Raw genomic sequence first — 18,699 nt, forward strand, 5'->3', positions numbered from 1 at the left:
CATTTGAACTTTGAATGTAAACTATGTTATAGATTTGTATTTGTGGATGTTTATTGTTCAGAACCATTAAAATTAGGGCAGGTATTTGTTTGAATGTTCTGGAATCTGGATATGCTGTTTTAATTTTTTAATTTTTTTATTTACTGATCCGGGTTCAAAACCCGTAATTCAGAAACCCGAATTTTACCGGGTTGAACCCGGACCGGACCCGAATACAAAAAATCCGGGTTTATATCCGGATCCGGATTACAAAAATAATGGGAGAAAGAGAGGGAGATGAAAATGGTTTTCTTTCGGTTGCCCTTCTTTTTTTGCTTTTATTCACATTTTTTTTCTTTTCTTTCAAATTAAAACCCCAATCGTTGGATTCAAATAAATTGAATCCAATGGCTCAATGGCAGCCCATGCACCATACATGGGATTTTAGGCCCTGCATGGTAGCCGTGTCCCTCATCAAGTGTCTGATCATTAGTAATAATAGGTTCTTGACTTCTTTTTTTTTCTAATGAATACTATCTATTGAACCAACTGGTTTAGGCATACAATAGATGATTCATCAATCGCCATTTTATTTAAATATTCCGTATGAACAATTACTTGGCTAGATACATTTATAGCTGGTATATATGACTTGGTTACTTTAGATGCGTATGTAAATGCATCTGGGAATTGATTTGCAATTTGTTATAAGTGAATTATCCTTTGCATTTCATTTTCACGTTAAATAATGTGGGAATCCAGATAAGGCAATCTTTTTACTTGCCATGAAAGCTCATACCCATCATCTTGTGGCAGCGTTTTCTCTCCTAATGGAGAAAATTTTGTATCATCAAAATGAGAATCTTCAAAATGAGCAGTAAACAAATTATTGATAATAGCTCAAGATACCTAATAATAAATGGTGAATCAAAACATGCACAATTCCGTAAATATCATTGGTCCTATTTTAGTGCATCAGAGAGGTGCTATTGGCACTTGTACAATATAGCCAAAATGAAATACAAGCTATCCAACCCAAGAGGAGGAGTGACTTGGGTTTCAAAAACTTATGGAGTAATTTAAAACAAAATTCAATGCGAATATCTAATTGCAAATAACAGACAAATAAATATCAATAATCTAAATGGAAAGAGAGAATGGAAAGAGAATCGAACATGAGATTTTTACATGGTTCGGCAAACTCTGCCTACGTCCACACCTTCAAGCTCATTGGACTTAAGGATTCCACTATCCAAGCCCTACAACCTAAGGCTTCAAAATATTTGTAATTAATTTCCAAGGTGTCAATCAACTTTTATAACAAGAGGCTATCCCAAACCTCTTAACCCAAGTGTTTCCACACTCTCAAACACTCAATTTGATGTTTAGATGAAAAATACACAAAATTTTCTTTCACACAATATATGTGTTTACAAATGAAAGCTCAAAGTCTGATCTACCAAGCTTTAAGCACAAGAGATACTGGATATACAATAACAAACTCAATGATGATTGTCAAATCCGTTATAATTTGAATTTGATTGAGTCTTTTTATAGTTGGAGAGGAAAACTAGTCGTTGTTGACTTTTTGGGGATAATCGGATTGCCATCAACTGCTGTCGGATTACCGTTTTGACTTTATGCTAGTTATTGTTTTGCTGAATTTTGAATAGTTAGTTTACCATTTGGAGTTTTCAGTTTGCTGTTAAATTTCAGAAGCTAATCTGTTCAGAATCATCTTATATTTGCTAGTAATCGATTTGCCAATTAATTCCAGTAACCCTACAAAGAGATATTAGTTAATCGTTTTCAGTAAACACTTTACCGTTTCCAAAGAATTTGCTCTCTAGAATTTATCGGTTTACCATTTTACAATAAACGGTTCACCGTTATCTTCCAAAATAAAAAATTATAAAACTTCTTTGAGAAAAACAGTTCACCGACTAATGATTAACAATTATCCGTTTATTTCCATAATCTTATTCATGTTTAAGAAACTTCATATGGCTTAAAAAATGATCATTTAAAGACTCCAACTTGATAATCTAGTTTGTTATCATCAAAATCAATGTTATAGAAATACTTATGTTAACACAAAAGTGCGTAAATGGGATACATTAAGTTAATGCCCTATTACCAATTACAATGAGGACTACCAGTGATAGGCAGTAGGCCTCAAACAGATTACTGCAACATGCAAAATTTCATGTTCTTATGTAGAAGTATGTAATTGAGTGTGTAATAACAAAGTTCTTGTATTTACCTGATGACATTTGATTAGGGGCTCTAATAACTCATTTTGGGTATATACATGTGATTGAGGTGCTCTACATTAATCCAGATTGATGTGTAGTAGTCATCAAGAGCTTCAAAAGTGAAATCACTACCATTATCTAGTCGTATAATCATGATTGGATAATTTAAAAACTGTGCATGTAACCTTATAACTTCGCAGAGGTGGTATCATTAGTAATTCCAAATAATTCTAAACATGGAAACAACTTCATCTTCAAGTTCAACTCCTTCATCATCCTCCTCTCATAATTCTCTTTCCTCTACTCTCTCTTCCAAAATCATGTTCTAAACATGTCGCATCCAAAATTGAAAACCTTGTTGAATATTCTTATATCCCTGAGGTTGCCCAAGTCAATGAATCTCAGTTTACCACTATGAGTCCTTACAACCTTTATAAACAGAAAACTTCCTTCACCCGAAGTATCTGAACTTTGATCTCCACCAAAAGACCATTACCAAAAGAATATATTCAGTCTTCTAGACTGAATCAGTGTGCTTTACAAGCCTCTCAGAGTGAACAGTATGTTACTTTAGAAATACCCCCAGATCTCGTCGCAACTTGGAAACGAGAGGGGTATACACGTCTCCATCTTGGTGGTGTCAGATTGATTCTCACCCTCCATGGTAGAAAAGGTTTACCTGTCACACCCAGAATTGCTCTCCTAGACACCATGTTCAAACAGTACCAACATGCTGTTGTAGGAACCGTTCTGACCACACTTCATGCTGGTAGTGTCTTATTAACCTTTTACCCAAATTTCAACCTCTCTCTTGAGGATCCCAATCTTCCAACAAGCATTAAGGTCCAGATCCAGCTCCAAGGCACAAAACAAACACCCACATCGAAAATTGCAACCCTGCATCACCAAATAGTGTATCGATTACAGAATCATGCACTAGATCTCCCTACATCTCACACTACATCTGATGCCTTGATGATCCTTGCCGACACAGACACAATCCAGATTCCCAAACAAATCCAGAAACAAGAATTGCTCAAACTCATGCCTCTTGAATGGTTAACCAACTATGAGCATTTCCGCTAAAATTATGAACCAGTTGAAACAACAGAAGCCACGTTTGAAAGACGACAAAATGGTCAAGTCAAACTGTCTTTTCAAACACCTGAAACCAAGCCTGTTTCAGAAACTTCACAGCTTTCCTACACTGCTATGATAACAGCAGTCCAAACTAGTCAAGAAAATAAACTTCCTATTCATGGTTTCTCATCAGAAGGGTATCCTGTATATCCTGACAAAATCAATGGTCATTTCCTATGAGATGTTCCTGAAGCCCATATGTATAATCCCGATTGTCCTTGCTTGGACGACACGGATGTTGATGATGAATTAGAAATTATGAGGAGAAAGAAAAAGAAGAAGAACAAATCTTCTCATCCAAAACCATCTTGCAAATCCTCTCCTCCACAACCTCCACCAGATCCCAAACCTCCTGTCCATCCAATCAGATCATGCCTTATATTTTCAGGTCAATCTTACGAGGAATCATTCCCTCCACTTGAAAAACAGACGGACCCACAGACCAGAGTTACCTCAAAATATTTTATCCAATCTCCAGTTACCACCTCGGGACAACCTGAAGAACCAAAACAGTATGAAGCTGTTTTAAACTGGCAAACCAAAAATGCCAGTCCTCAAAATCACACTCTTCAGCAACTTGGTAAGAAAATTGATCGTGTTGCCAGTCAAGTCTCTCAAATTAAAACTAAAGTTGATTCCATCAGCAATCGTCTTGATCAGATGTATATACATCTGCAAGATCGCATTTATGAACTAGATGCTGATCTCAGACGAATGATCAACAACCATATTTGAGGTCCAGAGTTTAATAAAAAAGAAGCCGAGATCAAAAAGCTTAAAGCTGAATTGACAAGAATTGATGCTGAAAATACTCGACCTTCCCTTTTTACTCAAACATAAACCCCAACAGTACCTCCTCCGATCTTTGAGACTTATGCACCTTTTTACACACCTTCCAAACCTCAACAACCTGTTTATAATCAGTTTTTTGGATTCTCGCACCTTCAACCAACTCCTCAACCCAAACCAACTTCACCTAGAAAATCAAAATCTAAAGTCAAAATTTTAGAACCAAAGCCAAAGGCCACTTCATCTTCATCTACCTCTCCAGTTCCACCGGAAAATTCACCAAAAGTTACTCCTGAGCCTCCCAAAAAATACAAAGGTCTAATGGATTAGTATCATTATCATACTGTCCAAAACACATCTTTTGACTCTTCTGAGCCAGAAACAGGATATGAGTCAAACCCATCAAAATCAAATCCATCTTCCTCGTCCTCACCCTTAAACTCAGCCAGCTCCACTGACTTTGAATCAGAATATGCTGACATTACAAGCATATTAATGGCAACCGAAACTACAGATCCAAGTGCTTCTACTTCAACCCCTATTGTTGACGACAATCCTTCTGGTGATGAAAATCAAGCATCTCAGACAGACCCAATGCCACCACCAGCACCTGGCCACTCAACAAAACCATCTTCAGCATCTTGGTTTACATTTGATGACATTCCTCGTCACAAATGGTCTGCCAAACTCCAAGAATTTGCTGCATGGATTGATCTCCAAGGAATAAAACCAAATGCTTAACCTAAAGCTGTTCTCCGAGAATTTATGGCCCGATCAACGGGTTCTTTACGAGATTGGTTAGAAAGCCTGGGAGAATACCGATAGCTCCAATTCATGCAATCCCCAATTGGTACAGCACTCAATATCATCTATGAACAATTCATCGGTGAAAAAATAGCCTCTACCGATGCAGATAGAAAAGAGTATCATCAGATGAAGTGCTATTCTCTCAAAAGACATATTTTGGAATCCCATTACAAAAGAATGAGTATTCTTTTTTATAAGCTAAATGGGTTCAATGAGCCATCTCTCAAACATGTCTTCATAGCCTCTCTTCCTTCTGAGTTACAACCTGATCTTCAAAGGAAACTCACAGCCAATAATCTCAGCATAGCTGATATCTCACTGGGAAAGATTTTCCAAATGGCAATGCTATGTCTCGACAAAATATGTGAGCAAAAGGAATTCTTCAAGGACCTTATGGAAGACAAAAAATCCTTTTCTCAAGCTTGCAAAAAACCCTATCTCAAGATAGAATGCAATGATGAAAAGAAATGTGTTTGTTCACCTAAAATGAAAAGAAATTTTCAGAAACACTTCCACAGAAAATCATCCTCCAAAAAACCTCTCCGATATTTCAGGAAAAAGGATGCTTCCCAGTACAAAAAGAAAAAACACAACCGTTGTTTCAGCTACAAGAAACGCGGTCACTTTGCTCGAAACTGTCCTCACAAATCAGCCAAAGCTGTTCGTCTCATACAACATCTTCAACATTCTTCTCTGTTATCTGAGAATGAAGATGTTGAATTAAACTTCTCTGAACAATCTGAACAAGATGACCAAACTGCTTTCATTATCGCAGAATCTTCTGATTATGATGATATTTCAGTCATCTCTATAGTTCAAACTGTCAACCATGTTTCAACCATTCCTAGACCTTCTCTCAAAATGTCAGTCCTTCCTTCCAAATTTCATAAGCCTGTTCCAGTTATCGGGTTTATTGATACTGGTGCAGATACCAGTATGATTGATCCTTCTGTCCTTCCTTCTGATCATTGGGAAAATCACTCGAAACTTTTCCGTGCAGTTAATGGAGAAACCTTTGAAACCACTTTGATTACCAAAAAAATCCATTGGTATTCAATTCTTTCCGAATTGCATAATTTGGAAAAAGTTGGTAGAATCCAAAGTCCTAGATAAAGATTTACTTATAGGTTTTGACATTCTTCATTTAGTTAAAAACCTATTTCTCACCAGTTCTGGAGTTCACTACAAGCAAATGTTCTTGCCTTATACAGATGCATTACGTCTGTATGCCCTTTCTGAAACACCATCTCCATACAGTCATATTTCCCAAAAGTTCCTAGAGTTTTGTCCAGAGAACCATTCACAGTTCCACCATCCTTCACCTCTTTGGAAGAATGAACAATTCTTCATTCACCTTCCTTTCAAACTCAACGAAGACATAAACCCCACTAAAGCACCACACCTGGGTATGTCTCCTTCCGACCTCTTACTTGCTAAGCAAGAATGTTCTCAATTGCTTCAGCAAGGTGAGGTCTTATTGAACCTACTGATTCGGATTGGGCTTGTCAAGCCTTCTATGTTGAAAAACGATCTGAATTAGTTCGTGGTAAAAAGAGGTTAGTCATTGATTACCAGCCACTTAATACCTTTCTTAAAGATGATAAGTTTCCCCTTCTAAAAATCCAGACCCTGTTTGTCCATCTTCAAGGGGCTCGTATTTTCTCTAAGTTTGATTTAAAAGCTGGTTTTTGGCAACTTGGTATTTCACCAGTTGACCGTCCCAAAACTGCCTTCTGCATCCCTGATGCCTATTACAAGTGGACTGTTATGCCTTTTGGTCTTAAGGTTGCTCCTTCGTTATTTCAAAAAGCCATGGCAAAAATCTTTAGTCCTATCCTCCATCATGCTTTAGTATACATTAATGATATCTTGTTATTTTCCTCTAACCATGAGAGCCACCAGAAGCTCCTTTTAGATTTCTTTCATATTGTGCAGGAACATGGGATCATGCTATCTGAAAAGAAAAGCAGCATAGCAAAGGAATCAATTGACTTTCTTGGCATGGTGATTAAAGATGGCCATTATTAGCCTGGCCCACATATTACAACTGAATTATTAAAGTTTCCGGACACATATCTCAACAAAAAGCAGATCCAACAATTCCTCGGGATTGTTAATTATGTCCGTGATTTTATCCCTAAAGTTGCAATGCACACAAGCCAACTGTCTCGCATGCTCAGAAAACAATGCCCTCCATGGGGACCATCACAGACAGCAGCTATCCAACAACTAAAGGTGATAGCCCAGTCACCTCCTCCTCTCTGAATTCCCATAACGGGACAACGCATCCTCCAGACTGATGTAAGTGATGATTACTGGAGTGCCATTCTTCTCGAAGAAATCCATGGCGTGCGTCATTTCTGTGCACATGCAAGTGGACAATTCAAAGACTCTGAAAAGAACTACCATGTGATCTACAAAGAGATTTTGGCAGTCAAGTATGGAATTAAAAAATTTGAATTTCATCTAATCAGCCATCAATTTCTTATCAATATGGATAATTCTTCTTTTCCCCGCATCTTTGACTTCAAAAACAGGTTGCTCCCTGACAAGCAACTGCTCAATCTTAAAAACTGGTTTGCTAAATATGATTTCACTGTTCAACACATAAAAGGCAACCAAAACCTCATTCCAGACTTCCTCACACGTCCAGCTATAAATAAACCCTCACTCATTTCCTCAATTCAAACCATTCTCGTTATAGCTATGCATCGCCAACTTCCTTTCAAAGCTCTCACCCAGAGAAACTTCCCCCTGAACATCTCTTTCCAATCGACTTCCCAGCTGCAAGATTTTCAGGTATTTCTTTAATGTTTAGACAAAAAACCTGACCGTTTTCCTAACCTTTGCATGGAGCACCTGTTTCTCACAAGTCTCACTCTCTCCTCTCTGTCCATCTGTGACGATGAGCTTTGCTACATGTGGTGTCTCACCACCTTGTATGCTACAAAGCTAGTTTTCCCTGTCAAACAAGTCTTGACTCACCTAATCAATCCTGAGTTCTCACCAGACCTTCTATGGACTCTCCTCGAATGGTATTCCCCACTCACATGGTGGCGTAAACAACTCCAGAATCTGTGTATGAAACGACCCGCCCTGCAACTCCCCAGGGCGAGTCTATCTAAACTCGTAAAATCGAAACTATTCTATAAAAATTTCGGCAGAGTCTCCCTTATAAATAAAACATATCCAATCCTGCAAATTATAAAGCAACACTCCCAAATAATTTAATATCCAACCATCCTCCATAACCAACTTCTCAAATCAATATATCAAACATCATCCAAATCATCCTCATATCAAAATACATCGATTATCCTTAATAACATAAAATAATAAATAAACACAGCTCGCAAAAATCTCAAATATAATAATAATTAAATCCACGACTCCTAGCACCATCACGTGGCCACAATATCACACTAACGTTCGCTACTGGGTTGACTGATGTACCTGTAAATCTCCTGTGGGGGGGGGGGAAATAGAATAAAAAAGGGGTGAGTATAAAACTCAGTGAGCTCAGTGAGTGGATAGTAGTTGCTGACAATTTAATAAATTTATTTAAAATCATTTAATCTTTCTCAAATCACTTCCTCAAATCAATTTCATAAATCAATTTCTCAAAATATCATAAGAACTTGCTCAAACTCATTTAATGCAAATCAGTTCATTGAAACACTATAATACATATATTTGCATAAAATCGATGGAATCATATAATACTCATCATATCAAATACTGAATACTAAAAACTGTCATCAAACAAGTACCCAGGGAATAATCTGATCATATCCGGACCTCGACGGACGGGCAATGACGTACTATCTGGGTAACGTCACGCCCCGGAGCTACAACGGATAGATGGGGACGATCTCATCTCATATCTCATATATCTGTACTGTGCATGCATAAGCCCCCAAAAGACAAAAGCGCCCGAACACACGGCCCAAAGCCTCTATGTGTGTCCCGACGGGCCCCAAAGGCCTCTATCTCATCTTATCTGTATCTCTTTTCTCATCTCATATTATCTGTTTCTATGTATCTGGAGGGAAGGGTACTGTCTAATGATTTCAAAAATAACATATACATAAACATAGAATCTCATATGAAATCTCATTTTCTTTCTATTCAACATATCTCAAAATCTGCTCAATTCTAATATCATGCCTTTACTCAAAAACGCTAATAAAATCATTAATCAAACTCATTCTCAATAACAATAAAGACCGACACATAGATAAAAATTAATTTACCGGAAAATCATTTAATCGAAGCATTAAATACTTATCATAAAATCAGCATATACTATGAAAATAGATTTTGTATATTCCACTCACAGTGATGATGTCTAGACTCGGTATCAACAACGTCCGCAGGTTGATTCTCGTTCGCGGATGCGGATCCTCATAATCACGGAAACACTATAATTATTCTCCGTAAATAGAAATACAACCAATTTAATATAATAAATCTCGAATCCTATTAACAATAACTATTCCCACATGAGTAAAATTACCAAAATACCCCCAACATCAATATTTTACCAACTTATCCTCAAACTTCATTATTTTACCAAATTATCCTCATATTCATCAATTACCATATTGTCCTCAATTCAGATTACATAAATTAATCACATTGTCCGAAATTACGAAATTACCCTCAGGGCATAAAATTACCGAATTACCCTCGAAAGCATAAATTACTTCACTGCTCTCACTCAAAATTACCAAAATGTCCACTGATTACATAAAATTACAAATTCACCCCAAAGTTTCATGAATTTACCGAATTGCCCCTGCCGGTCAACGGTGACCGGACTTCAGTCAACGATGACGGGGAGCTTAGGTCTGCTAGTTCCGACCTCGGTGAGTGCAATGGTGGTGGCCGTGAGTTGCCACGCGCACTACCGACGGCGGATCGAAGCTCCAAAGATCCGCAAGTTTCCGGTGATCGTTCGGCGGTTTTCCGGCCTCCCTGGTGATCGTGGTTGGTCGGAAATTGTTGCTGAAGATGTGAAGAACCAGTTCCAAGTGGTGGCGCGTCACAAACCCGGCGGAATCAACGGCGACGGAAAAGGATCTTGGCCGCGACTTTCGAGCTCCAATCGCCGACGTTCTGGCCAGTTTCCGGCGACGAGGACCACGGGGATACGACGGTCAGCTTCCAAGCTTCAGATCGGTACCAAGCACGGCCGGTAAGGTGGCCGGAAACGGGAGAACTCGTCGGGTCAATATCGCGGAATCGGGTCGGGTTTTCGGGTTAATAGGTCCAGCTCTCTCTCTCTCTCTCTCTCTCTCTCCCTCTCTCTCGGGTATTCTCTCTCAAAAAAAAATACAAACCCATTTCCCCCCTTTTCCAGTTATACAATTCTGCCTTTTTTTTTTTTTTTAAGCTTAATACAAATTAAGCTCAATTTGGACCTGTGATGAAAATATAATCCGGCCATCGGCGCGTGTAATCGCGCTCAATTATTCTCGATAAAATGTCGTGACGAAATTAAAAAAAATTAATAGCGAAGAGGAAAATTAAATCACTCACTTAATTAAGAAAATCAGAGTGCATATGTTACAGTGTACCTTTCACGGATTAGACAAAATGCCAGAACAAGAAGCTAACATGTGGACTACAGTTTTCATTGTCCACAGGCCCTACTTCCAGCACCCAGAAACACGAGACTACTGGACACAAGACATGGCATATGAATGGAGAACTTACCCTCATCCATGATACATCGGTCACCGCTGTTCTCAAAGCCTACCTCATGGAACTTAACAATGTTCCTCCACCTACCACAAACATTCACCACACCTCTATTGGACCATCACACACCCTTGAAATAATTCCAAAAACATAAGGCTGTACTCCGGGTTCAAGTTCAAGTCCTCAAGGAATCCTTGTCATGGAACAACGCCCTGATTACACCAACGTCTTATTCCAAGATGCTTAGGACCCATGGGAAGATTTTCAGTCCCTTCTCCATATTGAAAATCCCCATTATACTGTCACCAACCCAGACTCTCCTGCTGCATCTACATCACAGCACATGACTGACGCTAATGAAGATAAATATCAGCAAGCTGAGGCGTATCTAGACCAAAGATAGATACGTCGACACAAGCGCCAATATGAGAAAGAGACAGGAGATGTGTCACCATCGCGCTATCCATCCACTCCATGATGACAACTTGTCGCCATCACACAGCTTTTGATGCAATAAGCCCATGTGCCTCCTGTTTGCTTTGAATGTTTATGTAAAAGTCTTAGTCGGTGTGCTTTACTTTTCTAAAAAGGTGTGCTTTCCTTTTCTAAAAGCATGTGCCTATTATAATCATTCAAGGGGTCCTGTCCTTGATGATTTTCTATATAAAGCACCTTCTGCTTCCGTTGAAGAAGGGGGTGAATCAGAAATAAAATTAAGTTTTCTTTACATCATGTTCTCTTCTAGGACTCAAAGAAATTATTTAGGTTAATAATGATACGCTCACCTCTAACTTTTTAAACTGAGTATGCTCTGCACTTGCCTTCAGCCTAAGGATCCTGTGCATTAGAAAGGTCCTGTTTTTGATACGAATCCCACAATGAAACTTTCAATCCTACACTTAATTTGTAGTTTCAACTTCCCAAGAAAGTTCTAAACAGATTTATGGCAAACAAAAACCTTGACCCAATGCTTAAGAAAACATGAACCAAAGGTATAGAGAAGGGTATTGACGCCACACTCAAGAAAAAGATGAGAAGGTGAGTGATAAGTCTAAATTTGGAACACCACAAGAATGTAAATTCTTGATAAGTTCACTAGTTCTCAAAAGAACCAAAGAAAGAATAATCTTTCAAATTCAAAATAACATTAATCTCCTTACATACCAAGGTTGCTGAATTTAAATAGGCTAAAAGGAACCCAAGATCCTAAAAATACAAATGGAAACATTGGAACAACCCTCCAAGTAAGTTTGTCAAAAGATGTTTCAAAAGTCTTCACCAACCCACCATGATCAATGCTATCTTTGACAAACTTAATGCTAGCCTACTATAATTAATGCTATCATTGACAAACTTAATGTTAGCCCACCATCATTGATGGTAGACTTACCTTACACATTGACAAGCTTGAAACAAAACAAACAAATAAGTTGAAAAACAAATGATTCGTTGAAAATCCCAAGTCTGAACAAGCTGTAAAGAATTGGTCATAACTTCTTCTAGAGAACTCCAAATCCAGCTCTGTAAAATTTATTGGAAAGCTAACTTAATTATCTTTCCAACGGTATATAGCTTGCATTTTAATTCTGGCTCAATCAATACAGTTTTTATTCCGAATTTGACCTTTCTGCATTTGATACAACTTGTGTATTTGGCTGCCCAATGACTTGAATAATGCCCACAATGCCTTGTCTTCTCTTCAAGCCCAATTCATGATGTCTTGCATCTTGAATTGCATTTTCAATCCATATTTTCTCAATTAATCCATTTAAAGCAGCTTGCATCTTTTTGGCTCTTGCTCTTGTAATTGGGCCTCCATAAATGTGCAAAGGATCACTTGAAGTTTTAATGGTCCCTTGATGGTTCTCATCAGTTTTATCCTCCAAAACCGATTTTTGTAAAATGAAATTGACATAAACCAATATGTAAAATTAGATAAAATTATTTTAAAAAAGAAATAAAATAGAAACAAAAGTGACAATTTTCACTTAAAGTTATTAAACAGCTACATTGGCATGCATAAGGAGAGATCTTGCGTGATACAACTGGCTACTGTGTTTGTCTACCCCCAACTGTACGCGTCAAATTATTTTTAATGTCCTTTACTCAATTACCAAAAATAATTTTAGAATTAGAATCATTTCTAGATTTGAGCTCTCTTTTGTTCAGTTTTAACACGTATCACCGCCCAAATAATTTTTTTGCTTGACAGAAGTTTAGATCACTGAGGACTTTGTAAGTTCCAATCCGAAATAACCTAATAGTAAGTAATTATGCATCAACTTACCCAAATAATCCACAAAGAGAAACTTGAAAGAGTATCTTTAAATTCAGTTTTGTTCTGCTCTTTCTGCAAAAAATATTTTCATAACAAATAATTAATACTATTATGGTGCATTTATTAAATTGGAATCAAAATAGGCTATGATGGAAATGGAGAATAGAAATCAAAATAAGTTGTTTATTTGAACTGTGGAAATCAGAATAGAATGAACTTAATTGCCATTAATGTATTTATTTTGTCTTGGAATCGAAATCAGAATGAGTTATAGATATTGTAATAAATTATTAAAAAGTACTTAATGAACTACTGCCATAATAATTATTTTTTATTATTATTAATTATTGTTAATGATATATTAATATATTAATTAATTGTAAAATTTTTTTTCATTAATAATAACAAAATAATAGTAAAAAATTCAAAATATATAAATTAATTAGAATAATTAGATTAATTAATTATAATAATATATTAACTAATTATAAGAATTTTTATGTTGAGGACTGGCTTCTTTCTCGCTCTAATTCTAGTCACGGCCAAAGCCATTCACCGCCGGTACTCGCTTCATGGAAGACTTGGGCCACCACTAGAACTCATCTCGTTCATAAATAAAGCTAAAATATTTTTTAATCTTGATAAAAGCTTCGGGCAAAAGGAGTTGCTCCTTCACAGCTTGAGAATGATGAAATTGGTGTTGCCTTTTGCTTGTGTGAAAGAGAAAGCCAAGTGTATGTTATGAATTTTTCCTTTTTTCCACTGGTTATTGCAAAGCATTGGTTAATAAGGTATAGCAGCCAATATTTCTCAAACATCAATATAGCATCAATTTTAATTTTAAATTTTGGATTTTAAATATACTTTTACACATTTGCCCTTTTATACTAATGCCATACATATTTTTATACTAACGGCAGGGTAGATAATATCCAAACCTCAGGGGAGGTCCCTAAAAATTACTCATATATAATGCCAAACTGAAAATTAGTTAATAGGTTGAAATTAACATTCCAGAATGAGTGCAATAGAACCATAAAAGCTGAGGCAAAAATGAATCTAAAGGCAACAATAACTCGCAAGCTCATTCCATCATTAACCGCAAGTTTGTAAAAGACATTCACCGGGGAAATTTTCTTACATAGCCATTTTCAAAAACCTATTATCAGAAATAGCCATAGAAAAAAAATGTCTTAAAATAATAACCACACACACTTATTATGGACTAAATTGCTCCTCCCCAAAGACCATTGTCAAAATTGTCTAAATCACCTATATCCCATCATCACCCGGCATTGCCCATCATCGTTCGGCTTCAACCATCATCGCCTGTCATCTCAAAATTTCTTTCTACAGCCCCATCATTACAATCTCACCATCACAGCCCTTATTATCACATACTCCCTCAGTAAAATGTTCTATATTGTCAACGACGTTAGGATTCGACTTAACGGTACGACTCTCTTACACTTTTACAGTAAGTTTTAATTGATTGGTGGATTATTATTGATAGAAAAGCATACTACAATATGTATTGGCATGAACAATTCAAAGGTTTTTAAAGATTAATGTTTGCAAAATATAAGCACATTAGGTGTTCGTTAAAATGTCTTTAAGAAATTTTTTTCAATTATTTCAATAAATTTGCTGAACCAGTTCCTAGTGATTCACTCTTTAATACCAAAGGTACTTACTAGTTTGAAGTTTACATTTATTTCATATGTTTTTTTTTTTGTTTATGTTGGGTTTAGGCATCCATAGCTCATCCATGTTGCGGGCGATGGCGCCCATAGTTGGCGCATGCACTATTAGCCTTATGCAATCAAAGTTGACTGAAAAACAACAAAAATAAATATTCGGGCATTTTACCAATATGAAGGAAATTGGATTTAGTGGCATGCTTATGCATAATTTGTTGCTTAGACAAGTAGTACAAGAAGTTGATAAATATCAAATGTGGTTTCGTGTTGGCGATGAGTTGTTGTGTTTCTCGATTCGAGAATGGGGCCTTATAACATGACTTAAATGTGGTGAATTGCAAGATTTAGAAGAGTTCAAAAAATTAGGTGGTAGTTGGCAAATATGTGATGTTTATTTCGATGGCAATGATGAATTAGATACAAGGTTTGAAGCTTTTGATTTTACTAAAATCAATGACAAGGATGCATTGAGAATTGCCTTGCTCTACTTTGCGTAAAGAGTTTTGTGTGTGAGACTGAATGAGAGGCCAATCCATAATTTATATTGTATGCCATCGCAGATTTGGAATGTTTTAACAATTTTCTTGAGGAACATATTCATGGAATATTGTTTATGATCAAATGAATACTTCATTGAATGGGAAGGCTGAAAAATTTAAGAAACAAGCCAGTAACAAGCACAAACATGAGACTTATAATTTTTATGGCTTTTGTTATAGAGTGCAGGTGCGTAAAATATAAATACAAGTACCTATGCATAAATATAAAATAATATCACATGCTCTCACAAGGATGAAAAAATAATGCCCACAGCTTAGAAATAAAATGATCTCAAGTCCAAGGAATTACTAGCAAATTTTATTTTTATTTTTACGCATCACCACATCTTTTAGTCCATGTTACCAGCTTTACTTCAGACTATAGTTCCCTAAAATTAAGAAGGACTTTCATTAGGACATAACTTACGCTAGGGTCATGGCTAACAAAAAAAGGTAATAAGGAAAACAAAAATATATGTTTGAAAAATAGGGGACTTTTTGGAGATTACAAGTTGCTTTTTTTTTTGGAATTGTTTTCTTTTTTTTTCTTTCTTTTAATTTTTATTTTTATATACATATCCTCTCTTTTTTTCAATAACACCATTATTAGGAATTAATAATCATCCTCTATTTTCAAACATAATTGGATGGTGAAAAACATAAAATATAAGGTGATACTCCACATTAGAGTGGGATAAGATAATAGGTTATCAAAGGAAAGTTTTTTTTTTTAAAGGCTCAAAGGGGTTAACTATGGGGCTAGAAAGGCTCAAACGGATCGAAGATGACCTTCTGTCATCTTTTAGGGCTCTAAATAATCTTTCATATCCACTAGTTCAATGGACTTTTAGATGCGGCTGCACAAACTTTCTCTTTTTATTTTCTTTTTTTAAAAGAAAATATTGAGATCTTGTACAATAAATTGTGAAGCTGTATAGGCAAATATGGTTACTTTCCAAGGATAACAGGCTCAAAAACTCGCTTGGACTTTTCATAACATGTACATTCCTCCAAATGGCTTAATCAATTTCACTCATCCAATTTCTCAATTTACCTTTCAACATGCAAAGGGGAAAACATAGTGTAACATAACTCAAGGCCAAAGATAATACAAATATCAAAATTTGAAAATCATCATGTTATCCAATTTTAAAAGATCACACCGAAAATGAATTTTTTTTTTTTAAGAAAACACTAAAAATTTGGACTGATTTCAGAAACTTAAGGGAGATTATTAAGAGAAAAAGACATAAAACAAAAAAGTTAGAAGACAATTTTTTTTTGGAAAACAAAACACTAAAATTAAGAAGATGCATTTCTAGAGACACTCCATTCTATATTCTACCATCTTCGACTTAAATTTTTATCCAAAGTTAGTCTTTACAACAAAAATTAGTAAAAACATCACCAGGACTGAGACATTCTATAATTGTCAACTATTCCCTCCCCCCAACCTGAATGAGACATTGTCCTCAATGTCTAAAGAAATGAGTAGAGTTTAGAAGATATCACCTGGCCACTGCTGAAAATATTTACAAATGGAGAGTTAAATCTAATTTACACTTTTTACGAGAGTTACTGCCATCGTCATCAGTTGCCCAATCCAACGCCAAAGTCATGGGATCTGGCTCTGGTTTGTAAAATTACAAAAGATCAAGTAACTCATTAGCAGTAGGAGCACAAATGAAGAGTTTTTTGCTGAGGATGGAATGAAATAATTTTTAATTGCATGATTAAGAAATGTTATTAAGCCATCATAAAAGTTATTAACATTTAACAAACCGATGGATTTTTTATGGATATTCAAATGGGCCCAAGAGGCAAATGTAATCAGCGCCTCTAAAGTTGCAAGATCTCCTGGCAAGAAAATGAAAGCGTCAACATGATTTAACATTTCATATATTCTTTCTTTCATACCTGAGACAACTAACTCTTCTCCAGTTGGTAGGTCTGGTAGACATCCTAAAGGTTTTAAGGCTTTTGGAATGATGCCTAGCACTTGGCTTCCTTGAACGAAAGCATCTTCAGAGTCAAGCTTTGATAACCCTCGGTCACCTCCTCCATATACAAGATGTAGTTTCCTCTCTGCTATAGCAGGACCAACATCTATGGCTGCCTAAACGAACTCCTTATACTTTCCATAGCGAAATCTAAAAAGCACACAAATGTTCTTTAGTTGTCTGCTTGAAGTTGCTGCCATTAGAAAAATTCTAAAAAGAGACAATTTGTGAGTGCTTGAAAAGGAGCTCATATTTAAGGATCTTGGTGACGAACATAATGATATACATCTGTAAATGGGGTGTTGTGTTTGTCAAATGACGCGTGAAGCTTTTAGCTTAATCATTCAAAGGCAAACAGTGAAAAGAAAAAGTAAATAGTGATTAGATATAAAAAAGACACACAATAATAATAATAATGCAAATTTAAAAGAACAGTAAAATAAAAGGATATTTACTGATAGTTGTGATTGTGGCTCACATCTTCCTCTGGTTTTACGTCCACTAACGACATGAACGCCCTCTATGGGTTGAGGATATACTTCACATCCAGTTTTCTTATAAACTGGCAAACATGGTCTTTTAGAGTCAGATTCCCAAGACTAAACTGTGCACTTTCCTTTTGGAATAGCTTTCACAAATTTTGAATTTCTCGTTGAACATATCCGCTCAGATGCATTTTAAGAGATCGTAAGATCTCATCCAACGATTCTTTACTCATGCCATCCTTAACGAATTTGATTTTATCTTCACGATTTATAGAAACCATTCCTAAAGTTTTACAGTGTGGTTTGTTGCAAGCAAGTCTTACACAGTGAGAACATTTAGAGTCAAATCGGTTAGCTCTTCTTTTCTTAGCAAATGTACTTTTACCAAAACCAGACATGTAGGAAATGAAAGGATCAGAAAACTCACCTGCCAGTTGGACTTTTGCTTTAATTAATCAGCGAATGTCAGCAGGAATCCCATTGATAATTAGCAAATGCATTCGTTCACAACGAGCTTTGTAAATCTTCTTAAGAGCATTTTGAGGGAGGGAAGGAAAAAGTTGATGCAATTTTCGTTGTATTTCTTCCATTCTTGACATTGAGGTTTCAGTTATTGTGGGAAACTAAGAATACCGACTTAAAAAGTCATGGAGTACTGTTATCCGCCATTTATATGGGAGAGTGAATAAAAATAAAACGAATCAAAAGTGAAGAAGAACAACAAATAAAACAGAAACACACAAGGAATATAACTCACCTTCGTCCTTTTATTGAATTTACCTCCAGTTCCAATTGCAGATTATAAATACCATCCTCTATTTCCTTGAGTTGTCTTTCCATATCTTTCATGTGAGATACTAACTCTGGTGGTTGTAGATCCCAAATGGGATGTGATTTACATATAAAAACTCTTTAAGATGATCGAAAAGGAAACTTCTCATAGGGGTATTCATGACAAGTATAAAAATTTAGTGAGTTAAAGCACAATTGTCAAACAACACACAATTAAAGACAATGCAATGCA

General features: G+C 36.2%; 1 long non-coding RNA gene across 1 annotated transcript; it reads right to left on the reverse strand.

The window, feature by feature from the left end:
- Positions 1-8,175: 8,175 nt before the first annotated feature.
- Positions 8,176-9,340, reverse strand: LOC112098358. Its single transcript, XR_002905477.1, has 2 exons — positions 9,308-9,340; positions 8,176-8,434 (listed from the first exon to the last, which is right to left on the reverse strand). It is a non-coding gene; the product is annotated as an uncharacterized LOC112098358 (long non-coding RNA).
- Positions 9,341-18,699: the final 9,359 nt, after the last annotated feature.

The sequence above is a fragment of the Citrus clementina genome, unplaced genomic scaffold, assembly GCF_000493195.1.
Source record: "Citrus clementina cultivar Clemenules unplaced genomic scaffold, Citrus_clementina_v1.0 scaffold_5, whole genome shotgun sequence".
Taxonomy (NCBI): Eukaryota; Viridiplantae; Streptophyta; class Magnoliopsida; order Sapindales; family Rutaceae; genus Citrus; species Citrus x clementina.